The following is a 14,324-nucleotide window of genomic DNA, read 5'->3' on the forward strand; positions in this document are numbered from 1 at the left end:
GAGAGGGAAAAAAGAGGGTAAAAACACAGGAGAGAGAAAGAAGGGGGCAGATAAAGAGCAACAGGAGGGAAATACTTTGTGGAAATTGAGGAATCTCTTCACCAGTCTCATGGCAGGGACATGTATAAACACACCACCATACTGCACTGTTCAAAAAAGAGAGGACAGTGGGCAGGGACGGATCTAGACCAAGTTGCGCCTGGGGCAAGGTCAGGTTTTGGCGCCTAAAGGTCAGGTTTTGGCGCCTAAACTGCCATTCCCCATCCAGTTTGGCACCTAAAGGTCAGGTTTTGGCGCCTAAAGATCAGGTTTTGGTGCCTAAACTGCCATTCCCCATCCAAATTTTGCCGCCTTTTTAAGAATTCAACAAACTGCGCCTGGGGCAAGATACCCGCCTGCCCCTCCTAGATCCGTCCCTGTCAGTGGGAGGGAGGGAGAAGACAGAATAGGAAAGGCAAATAACCCTCTTATCAAAATTGTCCCAAGCTCCTTCTCTCTGCTCCATTAACCCCACACACAGCTGTCAGCGTCACTTCAGCTACGCGGTCTCATGCCTGTGAAAACAGTGGCAGGCTGCTCTCGGATCTTTCTCTGGCTGTCTCCGTCTCTGCCTGCCTCACTAGTGTGCACTCATTCACTATGGAACTCCGGCTGCAGCAGCTACACACATTGTTCTCCTCTGCTCTCCCACCCCCATCAGCCCCAGCGGTGGCAGCAGCAGGGCTCCAATCAGGAGGGGGATGCGAGGGTTGTCAGGGTGACGAAGTGAGCAGCAGGGAGGTAACTAATGTAATGTCTCCGACTACTGTGTATGGGCCAGCGTAATGGTAAAGCTCCGGTGGCCAGCAAAATATGCGTCATGGGAAGGAACCAGGATGTGTGGCGAAGCATGGACTTGGACCTTGCTGGAAGGTAGGGGTGATGATCTGATTATTTATGCGCCCCCTTGGAGATGAGTGACAAGGGGCGCCTATAGCAGCTGCCCCATGTGCACGCCTTTAGATACGCGTCTGGAGCAATGATTTGTCAGTTCGTCGAAGTTGAGGATATTCTGAATGTGCTGGGGTGAGAGATCTTTCAAAGAGCAGTATTTTCTGAGTTCTTTCCCTCTGTGCTTTATCGCTGGTGCTGTCAGAAAGAAGTGGATGGTGTGGGGGTCTGACCATACCACTGGGTTTATTTCCATGTGGGATATTAAAAGTCCAGAATGGAATATAAGATCTAGAGTGTGCCCTTTCTTGTGGGTGGAGAAGTTGGCAGTAGAGATGGCCCGAACAGTTCGCCGGCGAACGGGAACCGGCAACCTTTCGGGGTTCACGATCGCGGAGAACCGCAAACTTTTCCGGAAGTTCAATTCGCCCCCATAGTGCATCATTAGGGTCAACTTTGACCCTCTGCAGCTTCAGGCATTGGACTCACTCGTGTGCCTGCAGTAATTAAAGTAGGGAGAGCTGCTGCTGCAGAGAGAGCTATAGGGAAAGCTTAGTTAGGCTCTTGTAGGCTTGTTAGCTTGCTCCTTGCTGATTCTTATTGCTAAAAAAGCACCCCTCAACAGCTCTTTTGAGAGCTAATCTTGTTCTTGTGATCTATTTTTTTTTTTTTTTTGTGTGGCCCACTTGCATTATATACAGCCCTGTCAGTCAGTCACAGCTGGCCTTTGGCCCCTTGGTGGTAATTCCTACTGTGCCACTGCCAGGCCCAGCACATTCAGTGAGTGACTACCTGTGTGTGTGACAGGCAGCTGCACATTTGTAATCCCAATCACTGCACCTGTTCACTGTTCAGTGCACCTACCTATCTATACCTACGTGAGCGCACGCATTGTTAATACCACCAGTCATTGCACCTGTTCATGGTACCTGTGTGTGTGTGTGTGACAGGCAGCTGCACATTTGTAATCCCAATCACTGCACCTCTTCACTGTTCAGTGCACCTACCTACCTACGTGAGCGCACGCAGTTTTATATACCACCACCAGTCGCTGCACTTGTTCACGGTACCTGTGTGTGTGACAGCTGCACATTTGTAATACAAGTCACTGCAACCTGTTCATTGCACCTGTGTAACCACACGCTGTTTTATATACTAGTCCGTGCATACCTGTTAACAGCACCTGTTTAACTGCACATTGTTGTACCAGCAGTCACTGCAACCTGTTCACTGCACCTGTGTAACCGTACATTGTATTAGTCAAGTCAGTGCATACCTTTCACTTCATCCCCCCCCCCAATTCGGACAAAACAAAAGGCAGAAACAGAGGCAGGCCACCTGGCAGGTCTGTTCAAGGTCGCGCTGTCGTGATTTTGTGCGGCCCTAGACCAAAGTACAGTGTTCAGAAGAAGGCACGTGCCATCAACCTCCAATATTGTCAGGACCTAGTTGACTATTTAACACAGAACACTGACCTCATCTTTCTCAGCTTCCGCACGGAAGTGTGACATATCTTCCTCCTCCTGCTCTGATTCTGGCACCCCACTTCACACTCAGTCGGCCGCCATCACCAAAGTGCAATCACCCCAGGGCTCAGCTGTGTGGACATTTTTTGTGTGTCTGCCTCAGATGAGACCAATGCCATCTGTACTCTCTGCCACCGAAAATTGAGCCATGGAAAGACCAAGACCCGCATAGGGACAACTACCTTACAAAGGCACATGATTACAAAGCACAAACTGCAAGAGGATGACCACCTGAGGAAAAGCAGCACACAAAAGCAAAGCCACACACCACAGTGGAAGATACCAGGCTGCAATTATTTCTCAAAAAAGGCGATACCTAAACTGTACCGTGATGTTGAAAGGCAAGTGGTGTCATCTCTGGCACACAGCGTTGGGTCAAGGGTCCATCTGACCACGGATGCCTGGTCTGCAAAGCATGCTCAGGCCTGCCCGAAGACTAAGTCAGTCCCCACACACAGCATCCCTGCCTGCACGCCGTGTGACTGCCTGCTCCAAGACTAAGTCGAACCCTACACAGCATCTCTGCGTTCAGGCCGCTTGACTGCCTTCTCTGCCACCACCAACAGGGTCCACCAGGACTCCAGGCGGATTCCTAATTTTTTAAGGCTGCTAGCAGCGGCCCCTATAATAATGTTTCTGGTGCGTGTACATGCCTGCCTAATTTTTCTGGCTGCACTGCAGCTGCAACAACAAAACAAAAGGCATGTACATGTGTCAATTCCCCTTCGTGATCGTTACCTTGCCACGGTGAAGGGGCTTGCATATCACAATGAAGCAAAGACCGACGGCTATATGAGTGTGTTGGGGTTAGGGGGCACACCTGACCCAAGAAAATATATAATAAGGTCGTTGCTTCATTGTGGACAGACCAAATTCGATCAGCTGGACACTCAGTCACTGTTGTTCTGTCATTCAGCTACCTCAGCCCAGTGACCATATGGGCTTGAAATCTGCCATAGTCTGCATTCTGGCCATGGTGCGCACCAGTCCAGTACGGCCGTCACTACACAAACAGCTGTTTGCGGTGCGTTACACAGTGAGTTCGGTCTGTCAGTGTGTAGCAGAACACTAATTACACTACCTAATTGATGTATACACATACAAGATGTTTTAAAGCACTTTAGGCCTCCAATTTAGCATGCAATGTGATTTCTGCCCTTAAAACGCTGCTGTGCATCAAATCCTGATTTTTCCCGGGGAGTTTTGGCGTGTATCCCACTCATCCATGCAAAAACTCAGATGTTCCCAGCTAATAGTTGGGCTGCCAGGCATTCAAAGGATTCAGTGGGGCCTATGGCCAGGGACCTTATGTTCAAAGAGGATCTGAATCATATGGAAACTCCCCCTCCTTTGCAGTCTTGCCTCTCACAGTGCAAGACTGAGTAGCTAACTGGCATAGCAGCTTCCAGAGTGGGGCCTGCATGTTCCCCAAGCCAGCTCTCTGTCAAAAAGGCCATATCAGAGAGCTCCATTAGGTAATCTATGGTTGCTGTTTTATTATTTATTGATCTGGCATTGTAAAGTGTGGCTGTGACAGGCTTTCCTGGGGACGTCCACAGTGTGACATTAGCATCGCATTGTAACATGTTGCGTTATAGTAAAGCACTGCTTGTAGTGCGCTACACAGTGCGTTACCTCTAAACGCACACGTTACCAGGTACAGGAAAGCATACTTTTCATTGCCTCTATACTTTACTGTACCTATTGTACGCGACGGTAATGCAGCGTTAATGTGCGTTTCTACCTGAATTTTGCATTGCATTGTAATGCTGCGTTGTGACTTTAACGTCGCATTACAACGCAGCGTCCTACTGTGAATAAGCCCTTACTTGCATACTAGAGTCATGTTTTTGGGCTTATTTTGTTTGGAAAATTTCTGCTAGAACAGTGATTTCAGTAAGAGTTCTACTATGGGGATTTATTAATTCATTTTCTGGGTGGACAGACCACATTAGCCATCATGCTAGTGCTACAGTGTAGACACAAGTTAATAAAGTTGCCATGGAGAGAAGCTCTTCTTATATCTCACAGCATAAAAAAACCCTTAAAAGTACATACACAGAATATAAAATAATAATAATAATAATAATAATATAGTACTACTGCTAATTGAGTGGAATGTGGTTAAATAGCTTGCTTTGCACCACAAAGGTTGCAGGTTTGTATTTAGGGCACTATCCATATCAAGCTATAAACATTGCGGTCCCTCTGCTGCTCCTGTTAGGATTGTCAAACTACGTTATTCAGTCTACATTCCATTCGTACTTTGGATGAACTCTGGTTATCTTTAATTTGATGGTGCCTTATCTGGGGGACCCCAGGGCACCTGTTATGTCTTATACCTTGGTAACAAACTAAATTTAACACTATGACTAACCCTGTTTGCCTCATTCTTTGCTGTATGATTATTTACGGTAGCTACATGTAGGAGATACCCCAAGTGGACGGGGACCCCCTAGGGGAATTCACCGTTATACTCTTACCTCCTGAGGAAGTGAAATTCCAGCTTCACGAAACGGGTCAAGCTATGTGCTCGGCCTTGTTGTTGCTTACTACATTATATGGTTACTATATATAACATCTAATGACTGATTAGAGGAGTTAAATATCCCCATATAATTTCCTGTAGATCTGTAATCCATCTTACCCAATGTGGTTTGTGATAAATCCTATTACTTAATGGGGATTTTTGTCATTCTTTTTGGAACCAATCTATGAACAGTTCCTCTTTATATGTGTGGTATTTGCCTCTTTCTTTTAAAATGTTCAATAAAAATGTATAATTTTAATGCTCCCCATTGACAAGTGACTTTCTGTTTTGAATGTGATACTATTACTTGACCCCCAAACTCCCACAGACCTCTACTTGTGCAATTAATACATAATAATTGAGAGGAAGGGCATTTACTACATATATATTGAAGTTCACACCAGGCGCGAATATAATCCTTTGGTCTGATATGAAAATTACTATCCATATGGAGTTTCTGCATTTAACCCATGTTGATGTGGATTTGCTCTGGGTACTTCGAATTTTCCTCCCACATTGCAAAAATAAGACAAGTAACATTTATATTGCACTTTTTTCCTGGTAGATTCAAAGTTCTTGAGCTGCAGCCAATCGGGCACGTTCAGTAGGCAGGAGCAGTGTTGGGGAGACTAGCCCAAGGACTCTTTACTGAATTGTTGCTGGCTTACTGATCAGAAAGAGCCGTGACTGCAACCCAGGTCGTCTGTGTCAGAGACAGAGCCCTTAATTATTACACTATCTACCACTAAGACACATCAGAAGGTTGAGTGGCTCCCCATAAACCTGGCCCTAGACTATGGTAGCAACATTCAATTGTGAGCCCCTCTGATACCATAAATGACTTTATTATTACTCAGTTGAGTGTAGAAAATGTGTCAGTGCCAGTAACAAATGGCATTCACTCATATTTTTAAGCATTACCATTTTTGCTTGCTTCAAATACATTTTGCATTTTATTTGAACGGCTAATATTCTAGAAGAAAATATTTTGCTGTTTTAGCCCAAATAATAAAGAGCTTTTTACTAGCACTGTTCTGCATTTGCGAAACATCATGTACACAACAGGTGCTTGTCTCATAGGGTAAATAAATATTGCTCGGGGTTGAAAGTTGTCCGTTACATCTATGCCTAACAAATCTGTCAGGATGCTAAAGGTGGCCATACACTGGTCGATTTGCCATCAGATTCGACCAACCGATAGATCCCTCTCTGATCGAATCTGATCAGAGAGGGATCGTATGGCCACCTTACTGCAAACAGATTGTGAACCGCTTTCAGCCTCAAAACGTTCACAATCTGTGCTGCAGCTGCGTACCCCGCATACATTACCTGCTCCGCCGGCGCGACTCCCCAGGTCTCTGCTGTCTTCTTCTCCGCTCCTCTCTGGTCTGGTCTCCGGCATGCTTCACTTCTTCCTGCCCGGCAGGAGGTTTAAACAGTAGAGCGCGCTCTAGTGTTTAAACTTCCTGCCGGGCAGGAAGAAGTGAAGCATGCCAGAGACCAGACCAGAGAAGAGAAGACAGCAGAGACCAGGGGACTCGCGCCGGCCGGATCAGGTAATGTATTGCCGCTGTATTGCGTCGGTCGTCGGGCATTCGAACGCCGCTATCGATGCACTCCCGACCCGCCGGCGATTGAGAAAAATCTTCTGCACAGACGGATCGACAGGAATCGATTTTGGACGGAAATCGATTGTTCTGTCAGCGGTGTGCGCTGCGATTTCACAGCCGATTCGATCACTGTGATCGAATCGGCCGTATATCGTCAGGAAAATCGTTAGTTGTATGGGCCCCTTAAGACTAAACCTGGACTAAAGAGAACCCGAAGTGAGAAGAATATGTAGGCTGACATAATTATTTAAATTTAAACAATGCACATTGCCTGGCTGTCTTGCTAACCCTCTGCCTCTAATACTTATATCCATAGATCCTGAACAAACATGCAGATGAGATATTTCTGACAGAAATCTGATAAGATTAGAATTTTATCAAAATTAGGTCTACTTACCTGGAGCTTCCTCCAGCACCTGGAAGGCTATGTGTCCCTTGCCGCAGCTCTGCTCCCAGCCAGGGGTACCCTCTGTTGCAGTCGCTGAACCCGGCAAGGTTGGTATCTTCTACACATGCACAAGCGCGCAGCCACGCCACTCGCAAGCGCGCTCTCATAACGGGAGCATTCTGCGAGGGGCAGAAATACTGCGCCTGCGCACAAATCTCCCGGCGACATGAGCACAATTGTGAGCAGCACGTGATCAATATTTCAGACCCTGTCAGTCTTGAAAACCTCAATAAAACTGTCTAGTACTTTCCAATACAAATGCAACAAACTAAGCTAAGACAGTACTCAAAATGACAGAGTGCCATAACTCTCTGTGACTTAAAAGGCATAAAGGGGTTAAAATAGTAAATACATGGTTCACCTTTCTTGCTGTGATCATAAAATATTGCTCTCAGGCGCCAACTTCCTGTGTGTCATTTAATGCAAGAGGAAGTTACATGAGTATGCTTGTGGGGAACAGAAACATAGGGCTTGAATTTCTAAGGCTGTCCAGAGCTAGAGATTATTGGTTTACATACAATCTTGCAGACCTAATTTGGCTATCTGCTATTATGAGGCAAGGTTAAGGTTCTTGGGTCATATTGGATCATATTGGTCATGGTCACACTGGATCACAGACAGGGTTTTTGAAAGGGTGGCAAATTATCTGTTGTGCGGTTTCAATTATATGCAAGTACACACAAAAAGAGTACTCTTAATAAATCAAGAACATGACCAGAGTATAGGTGCAAAGTGGTGGTCAAAATGTAATTGTCAGTCCACTACAGCAAACTTCCTGTGCTCTGTAGATTTAGCTGGTGGGTGGGTGGGTGGGTCAGTCAGTAGTGACAATGTGACTACTAAAGTACAAGGAGGATCCGGCCAGCCCTGGGGATGGGTTGTCTGCATCTCTCTGCTCCCCTCCCCCTTCTGGACGGAAGGGGGGAGGGGCTGTGGCACTCCTGGGCAGTGGATGCTGAATATGCAGAAAGTATATAGTCAGGTGAACCTGGATAAAGCACACATGTTGTTTTTTTCTCAATGTAAAGTACAAGGAACACTACATTTACCAATACTTTAGCAGAAAATGTGGCTGAAGGTGGGGGCAAGGAGCCACAGTAATAAGGTTGGAAAATGGACATAATTAACCAGTATTTTAAAGGTGCTTTCTGGTAGTCACATCCAAATACCTCAAAAACAAGTACAAAACAACAGTGCAACTCTGTAGCAAGAAAATGTGGAGAGCTCCCTCCACCTGGTTATGTGGGACTGGGACACCCTTATGCGGGACACCCTCCTCCATTGTGTTTGGAAGCGTATATATAATCCATCACTTTCACCCAGAGTCAAGGCTGTCCACACTCACAGACAGCAGTACTTACACTAAATGAACTAACAGTTTCTTTCAATTCACAAAATATGAATCTGGTTTGGACCAGCACAGCGGTAGGCTACAGGCAGGCCTGGATTTGCTTCACAGGAGCCTATAGGTACAAATGTTCTGGCATCCTAGACTTCACCCTCCTCGAACCCTTAAACACCCCACTTAACCGCACCACAAGTGTGCTGCTTCGCCTCTTTCCTACTTCCCACATGTTTCTCTTAGTATTAGGTAGACAGAGTAACCTGTCATTTTTGCTCCGCCTGGAACTCTGCATAGGGAAGGAGGGAGGGGGCACTCGGGGACAGGAGTGAGCCGCCTCTTCATCATCAGGCGCCTGTAGGCACATGCCTACAGTGCCTTATGGTAAATACGGCCCTGGCTATAGGGATCAGTGTTGGATAAAGTCCAACACTTTGGTCCCCTTTGGCACCACACACTGTCATGTAATAATGCGATTATGATGGAGCACATGCAATTGGGACAGAGGGCTACAGAACACAAGCTGGTGCCGGCCCCAACCCCACTGATTCCGTATTGCCTTCTTGCTCTGGTTCGAGAAGGTAGAGACCCTACCGGCTCCACCGCAATAGCACCTACCGATCACCCATGCACCCCACCACACACACACACACAACGGATACAAAATAAGTGCTGGGGGAAAGAAGCGTGGAAGACAAAAAAATGGGTTGAAAAGGGTTAACATTTATCAAGGGTTTAATTGTATGCAATCGAGGTTTTAAAAAGTGATCTACATCTGCAACTTTGAAAATGCAGAAAATTTACAATTCTCCATTATTTTAATGTTGCATTTTGCTGACATTTTCTATATAGACTAGAGAAATACCAACAGTAATATTATATTATACAACTGACAACTTCAATGATTAATAAGCAGTGTAAACAGCAGTGATTTCGTGCAAAGTAGAATTACACACAGCAACAAGGTTTCAGTTTACTGCCCCTAGAAAAGTAAACACTGAACTTGCTATCAGCAGCTGTAACAAAAATATATCACAACGCACAATAAATATGTCAATGAAGTAGATATCCTGCCTTGCAGCACTGTGATGCGAAGTTCAATTCCATTTGCTTTCCTCCCATAAACTAAAAGCATGGAGGAGCAGTGATTGTGTAGACTTGCAATGCTCGCAGTGCTTTCAATGCTTAAATGATTCCATCACTACTGCTTTCAAATCAAGCAGGGACTAACCATATCAGATGGTTATAGAACTGTGTATGTTTATCTACAGTCTGTAAGTTGCACTAACAACTGGGCTATATGTGAATGGTTCACAATGGTGCCAGAAGGAGATGGGGAACCGTTTCTTAATGATTATTACTATTTAAAACATCTATAGAAGGGAGTATTTACAGCACAGGACCAATTAAGAGCTAATACTGCAGTTGAAGGAGGCCCCTCTGGGCCCTCTGGCCCAAGGGCCCCAGTGCATTCGCAACCTCTGCACCCTCTGTTGCTACGACACTGCAATGATGGTGAAAGACAGTGATTATCAGAGTCCTGGTGGATTGGTTTTGGACGATAAGCTGTGTTATTTGTTTGTATCGAACTACAACAGAAAATCACTCCATTGGTCCTCATTTTACTGATTTTACTGCTATTGCTGGCAATCTGATCGTTCTGTCTTGAATTCAAATGCACTCTGAAGTTGTTTTTTTGTCGCAAACTATTGGAGATCGCTTGTTTTATGACGGGTGATCAATCGTGTGTACAAGGCTTGAAACTGAGGAATGTGTTGGTGCTGTATATATGAGCATAATAAATATCAAAACTCCCTTATCACATTTAATATTGCAAACAGATACAACTTTAAATTAAAAGACAGTTAAATCATTATCAATCAATGATGAATCACATACAAAAGGAGATATGCACAGTATGATCTCAGGACATAAAATTGCCCCTTAAAACTTATGAGGAGTTTCAAGTAAATAAAGCTATAAGTTGTCTTACCTGGCAGTTCAGAGGCTTTGGCAGAGGCAGTATGGTGAATATGGCTTGTGGGGTCTTTTTCTTGAAAAGCAGAGAATGTCTGTTGGAGGTAACTGTAAACCTGTGCTATATTAACTGTGACAGAGTATCCAGCAGACACAAGAGCAGTCTATGTGGCCCTATCAGCAGCTGAGCTGATCTTTCCCAGTATAGCATGTAGATGTCCCAGTCACTGTGGAGTAGGAGGAGGTCACATATACTTCCACTCAGAGTTTTGAAAGAAATATTTTTTTTCTCTTTTTCCTTTAACTGTTGCTAGGTGTTGTTGCAGCTTGGTGGTATGCTTCTGAGATAGGTTCCTCTCTTTTGCTCTTCTTATGTTCTTAGACTAGAGACTTTGTTGAACAATTTCTGGCGTGCTAAATTTAACCGGTGTTCTCAGCAAGTCAGGCTTGTCAACAGCTGAGCAGTCTGTAGCATTCTTGCTGCTGTTGTAAAACAGCAATATGTTATCAGTGGACTCCCTGAGATACTGTCCAGTGAGCTCACTGCAGACTACAAGTAACTATTATTATAACAAAGCCCAGTCACGTTATCTCTATCTTTAACATGGGCTCTGCAGAGGGAGCCTGGAAACAGCTCATAGCTGCTTTATGACCTGCCGATGTCAAGTGTCAAATGATTCATTGCACAACACTGGATTCGATTCAACACAAAGTCATTCTGTTTAAATCAAGCATAATTTGTGGACAACCGATGCCTGTTGTTCCAGAGGCGGACATAGGCCTGTGCAGGCCGTGCAGCCGTAAAGGGACCCCATACCTCTAGGGCCCATGCAGCTGCATCACAGTTAGGGCATGATTATTCTGTCAGTTCTTCTCTGAGACTTTCCCTCTGAAACCCAGGAGCAGGGCTGCCATCAGAAGTTTTTGGGCCACATACTGGGCAAACCTTACCCCCCCCCCCCCCCCCCCTCACTCACCTCTGACCCCACAGTGCAAATCACAATATTTGAAGGCCTGAACACAGTAACATCTATGTGTCCGCTTTTCACACGCTCCCATGGTTTGGAGCGTTCTGCATATGCTCACTTTAAGACTGTACCTGCCCTTGCGCAGAATGCTCACAACTATGGAAGCACGATGGAAGAGGCTCGCGGTCCGGAACAGTTCATGCACAGTGCCCTGCAACCTAGATGGACTTCACAGGAGCGTAAAGAATTGGACTGGAAGGGTACTGAGGGAGCTGATGGACTACAGGGGGCTGGAAGGAGCCCCAGGCAAGTAAAAATTATTTTCTCCCATTTATTGCATGTTTACTTCAATCACTAACTTACTAAGGTAACTCCAGGTTGAGCGTCCCGGCACCTGGGCAGCCCATGTGTGGCACTCTTTGCTGGGCCCCAGATTCACTTGGGCCCCATACAACGGTCCCCTGTGTGATGTCCTGAAGGTGGCCCTGCCCAGGAGGAACAGTGATATTTGCTTGTGGCCCAGTCATACACAAGTATGAAATACTACCTCTTTAGCAGTAATCCTGAGTCAGGCTCGGGACGGAAAGACACACAACAGGGTGGTAGTCCGGTGCCTGAGTAAGTTATATGCAGGAGCTGCTACAGATCTCTCTGTGGTATGCTTTTCTTCTTGTTTTTAGGGTCTAAAAGCTAATGAAAAAATTGCACAGCTTTTAGAACCTAGATCTGGAAATAATCATGACGCCAGGGAGGTTAACACAGTGCCTACAGAATGTAACCTAGATTCATGTACTTTTAGGTTATCTACATTATTTGGATCCAACCATAACCTGATAATGATTATGGCCACTCACATGGGGCCCCTTCATTTATTCTGCACAGGGGCCCACTTTTGGCTTTGTCTGCCACTGTGTTCTTCAGATCAGTATATTTCTTTTTAATTTGTATCGCTGAGGGGTTCATGGACTTTTCTTTTTATGCATATCATTGCCAATATCTTTCCTTTCCTTGGTGTTAGGGCCCATTGCAATAAGTTTGCAAGGCAACATAGCCAAAAAGTTACATTGTGCCATAACGTTGCGGTGTGACCATACAGTGAGGCACACAGTACAATGATAGTATTTTTCCTCACTGCCTCTGTAAACGCACAGGTTAACCAGTTAACACGCAGCACGCTGTGCGTAACTGGGTCGGAACCCACCACACTGCGCTCGATGTGGAAGCCCCATAGGAATATCATTGCCTCGGATTACTGTGCAATGATACTATTCATTGCGACCCAAAGCAACAAACTTGGTCTGGAAGAGCCCTTATGAAACATGGCTGACTCTATCAGCCTTTCTTATGGTGGGTTACACTTCAGCCATATGCCTAGAAGTGGTTACAGAGATGATGGTGGGGAGAACATTGTCCTCTCTGATCTCTGCTTTTTATGCCAGTCATTCCTATACCCTCCCTCTTTCCCTTTATGAAGTCCATCCTATCTGCCGTGTAGCAGAAACTATCACAACCTGGCCCTGCATTCTGTCTCTCGTCACTGACCATACAACAGCAGCTATATATTATCACAACTGTCATCAGCCATAGACAACTTTGCCCCTCATACCAATGCCCATCCTTGTCATGTCAGTTGCCACTTGCCAGACCCTGGCAGGCTAAGCTTGCTGAACCTGCGAAAAGGTGTTCTGAAGTGGCTGAGTGATGTTGGAGAAATTGCAACATATGTGAGACGTGAACTAGGACTACATGACTTTTAGAAATATACTGTCATCTGCAAATAAATTATATTTCTCTGTCCTTATGTCATCACAGTAACACATTCCAAAGAATCTGTTTAGAACCTTAAGGCTAAGTGTCCACTGTAGCTGATTCGCAGCGTTTCCCTGCATGCAAATTTGGAACCAGAATTGCACCCTATTGAAATCAATAAACTGCTTCCAGTTCACGTATGGGGGTAAAATAACAGCATTTTGAATATGATCCATTGATCACAACTCTTTCCTTTCTACCCATTAGCCAGTTCCCATTTCCCAGATCTGAAATTTTGCCCTTCCTAAATAATGGAAAAACATGGGCTCTTAGTCTGTCCATTGGAACTATCCCACTTGAAGGATCAAAAGAGATATGAGAAAGGGGTTTATTAATAACTGAACTTAATTAACTTAAAACTAGAGAAAGTATGGCCTTATCAGTTTTGGTTTAATTTAGTTTTACCTTCACTCCATCCTGCATTAAGTATTTCATATTGATTGGAGTTGGCATATTTGCATAAAAATGAGGATATGGTCAAAATACTCAATTGAATTAAGGTGCACACATTGTAGTTGTTTTCACCTGACATTTATTTCACAATTCAGTAGACCACTTCATCAGAGGCCCAGTTCCTCAACGTAACTCATCTTGCTGTGCTGTAACACCATCAAACGAACAATGCAACTGCAAGCCAATCTGGTCCATAAGGTAAAATATATATAAAAATGTCAATATTTTAACTCATGCATATTGGTTTGATATCATTCCAGATTCAGTATTGTGCAAGTGCACTCTCTTATAGAATTTCCAGTTACCATAAATACTAGCTTGACAAGCCAGAACTGGAGGGCAATGGGATACTCCACACTTCTAACAAATGTAATAAGCTGAAAAAGCAAACAAACTCTGCATAAGGTTAACATTGCACCTAAAACAATAAAGGTAAGAAATAGACTTAGGCCCGGTTCACATTAGCGGTTGTTTGCCAAACGGACCGGATGACCTGACCGGATCCGGACCGGATCCGGATCGGAACCGTACGGTTCTGATCCGGATCCGATCCGGATCCGGTCAGGTTGCATCAGGTGGTAATCAGGATGCGATCCGGATCCGTTTGGCAAAGTAACGTAAAAAAAAAAAAAAAATGTTGGGGTCTGGGAGGTCAGCAGAAGGGGGACCTGTGGAATCAGGCCCTCTGCTGTTTAGCACTCACCTCCACCTGCGACATGCTGCCAACATCT

At 45.1% G+C, this 14,324-nt stretch overlaps 1 protein-coding gene across 2 annotated transcripts in view; it reads right to left on the bottom strand.

Moving 5' to 3' along the window:
* Nucleotides 1-10,860, bottom strand: part of FILIP1 (filamin A interacting protein 1) — a 236,118-nt gene extending 225,258 nt beyond the window's left edge. The window contains exon 1 of one of the 2 annotated variants that reach the window (XM_068281503.1): nt 10,380-10,860. The gene's annotated coding sequence lies outside the window, so the exon portion shown is untranslated. The remainder of the gene's footprint in view (nt 1-10,379) is intronic. The other variant, XM_068281507.1, reaches the window with a different exon arrangement.
* Nucleotides 10,861-14,324: the final 3,464 nt, after the last annotated feature.

This window comes from Hyperolius riggenbachi, chromosome 4 (genome assembly GCF_040937935.1).
Source record: "Hyperolius riggenbachi isolate aHypRig1 chromosome 4, aHypRig1.pri, whole genome shotgun sequence".
NCBI lineage: Eukaryota > Metazoa > Chordata > Amphibia > Anura > Hyperoliidae > Hyperolius > Hyperolius riggenbachi.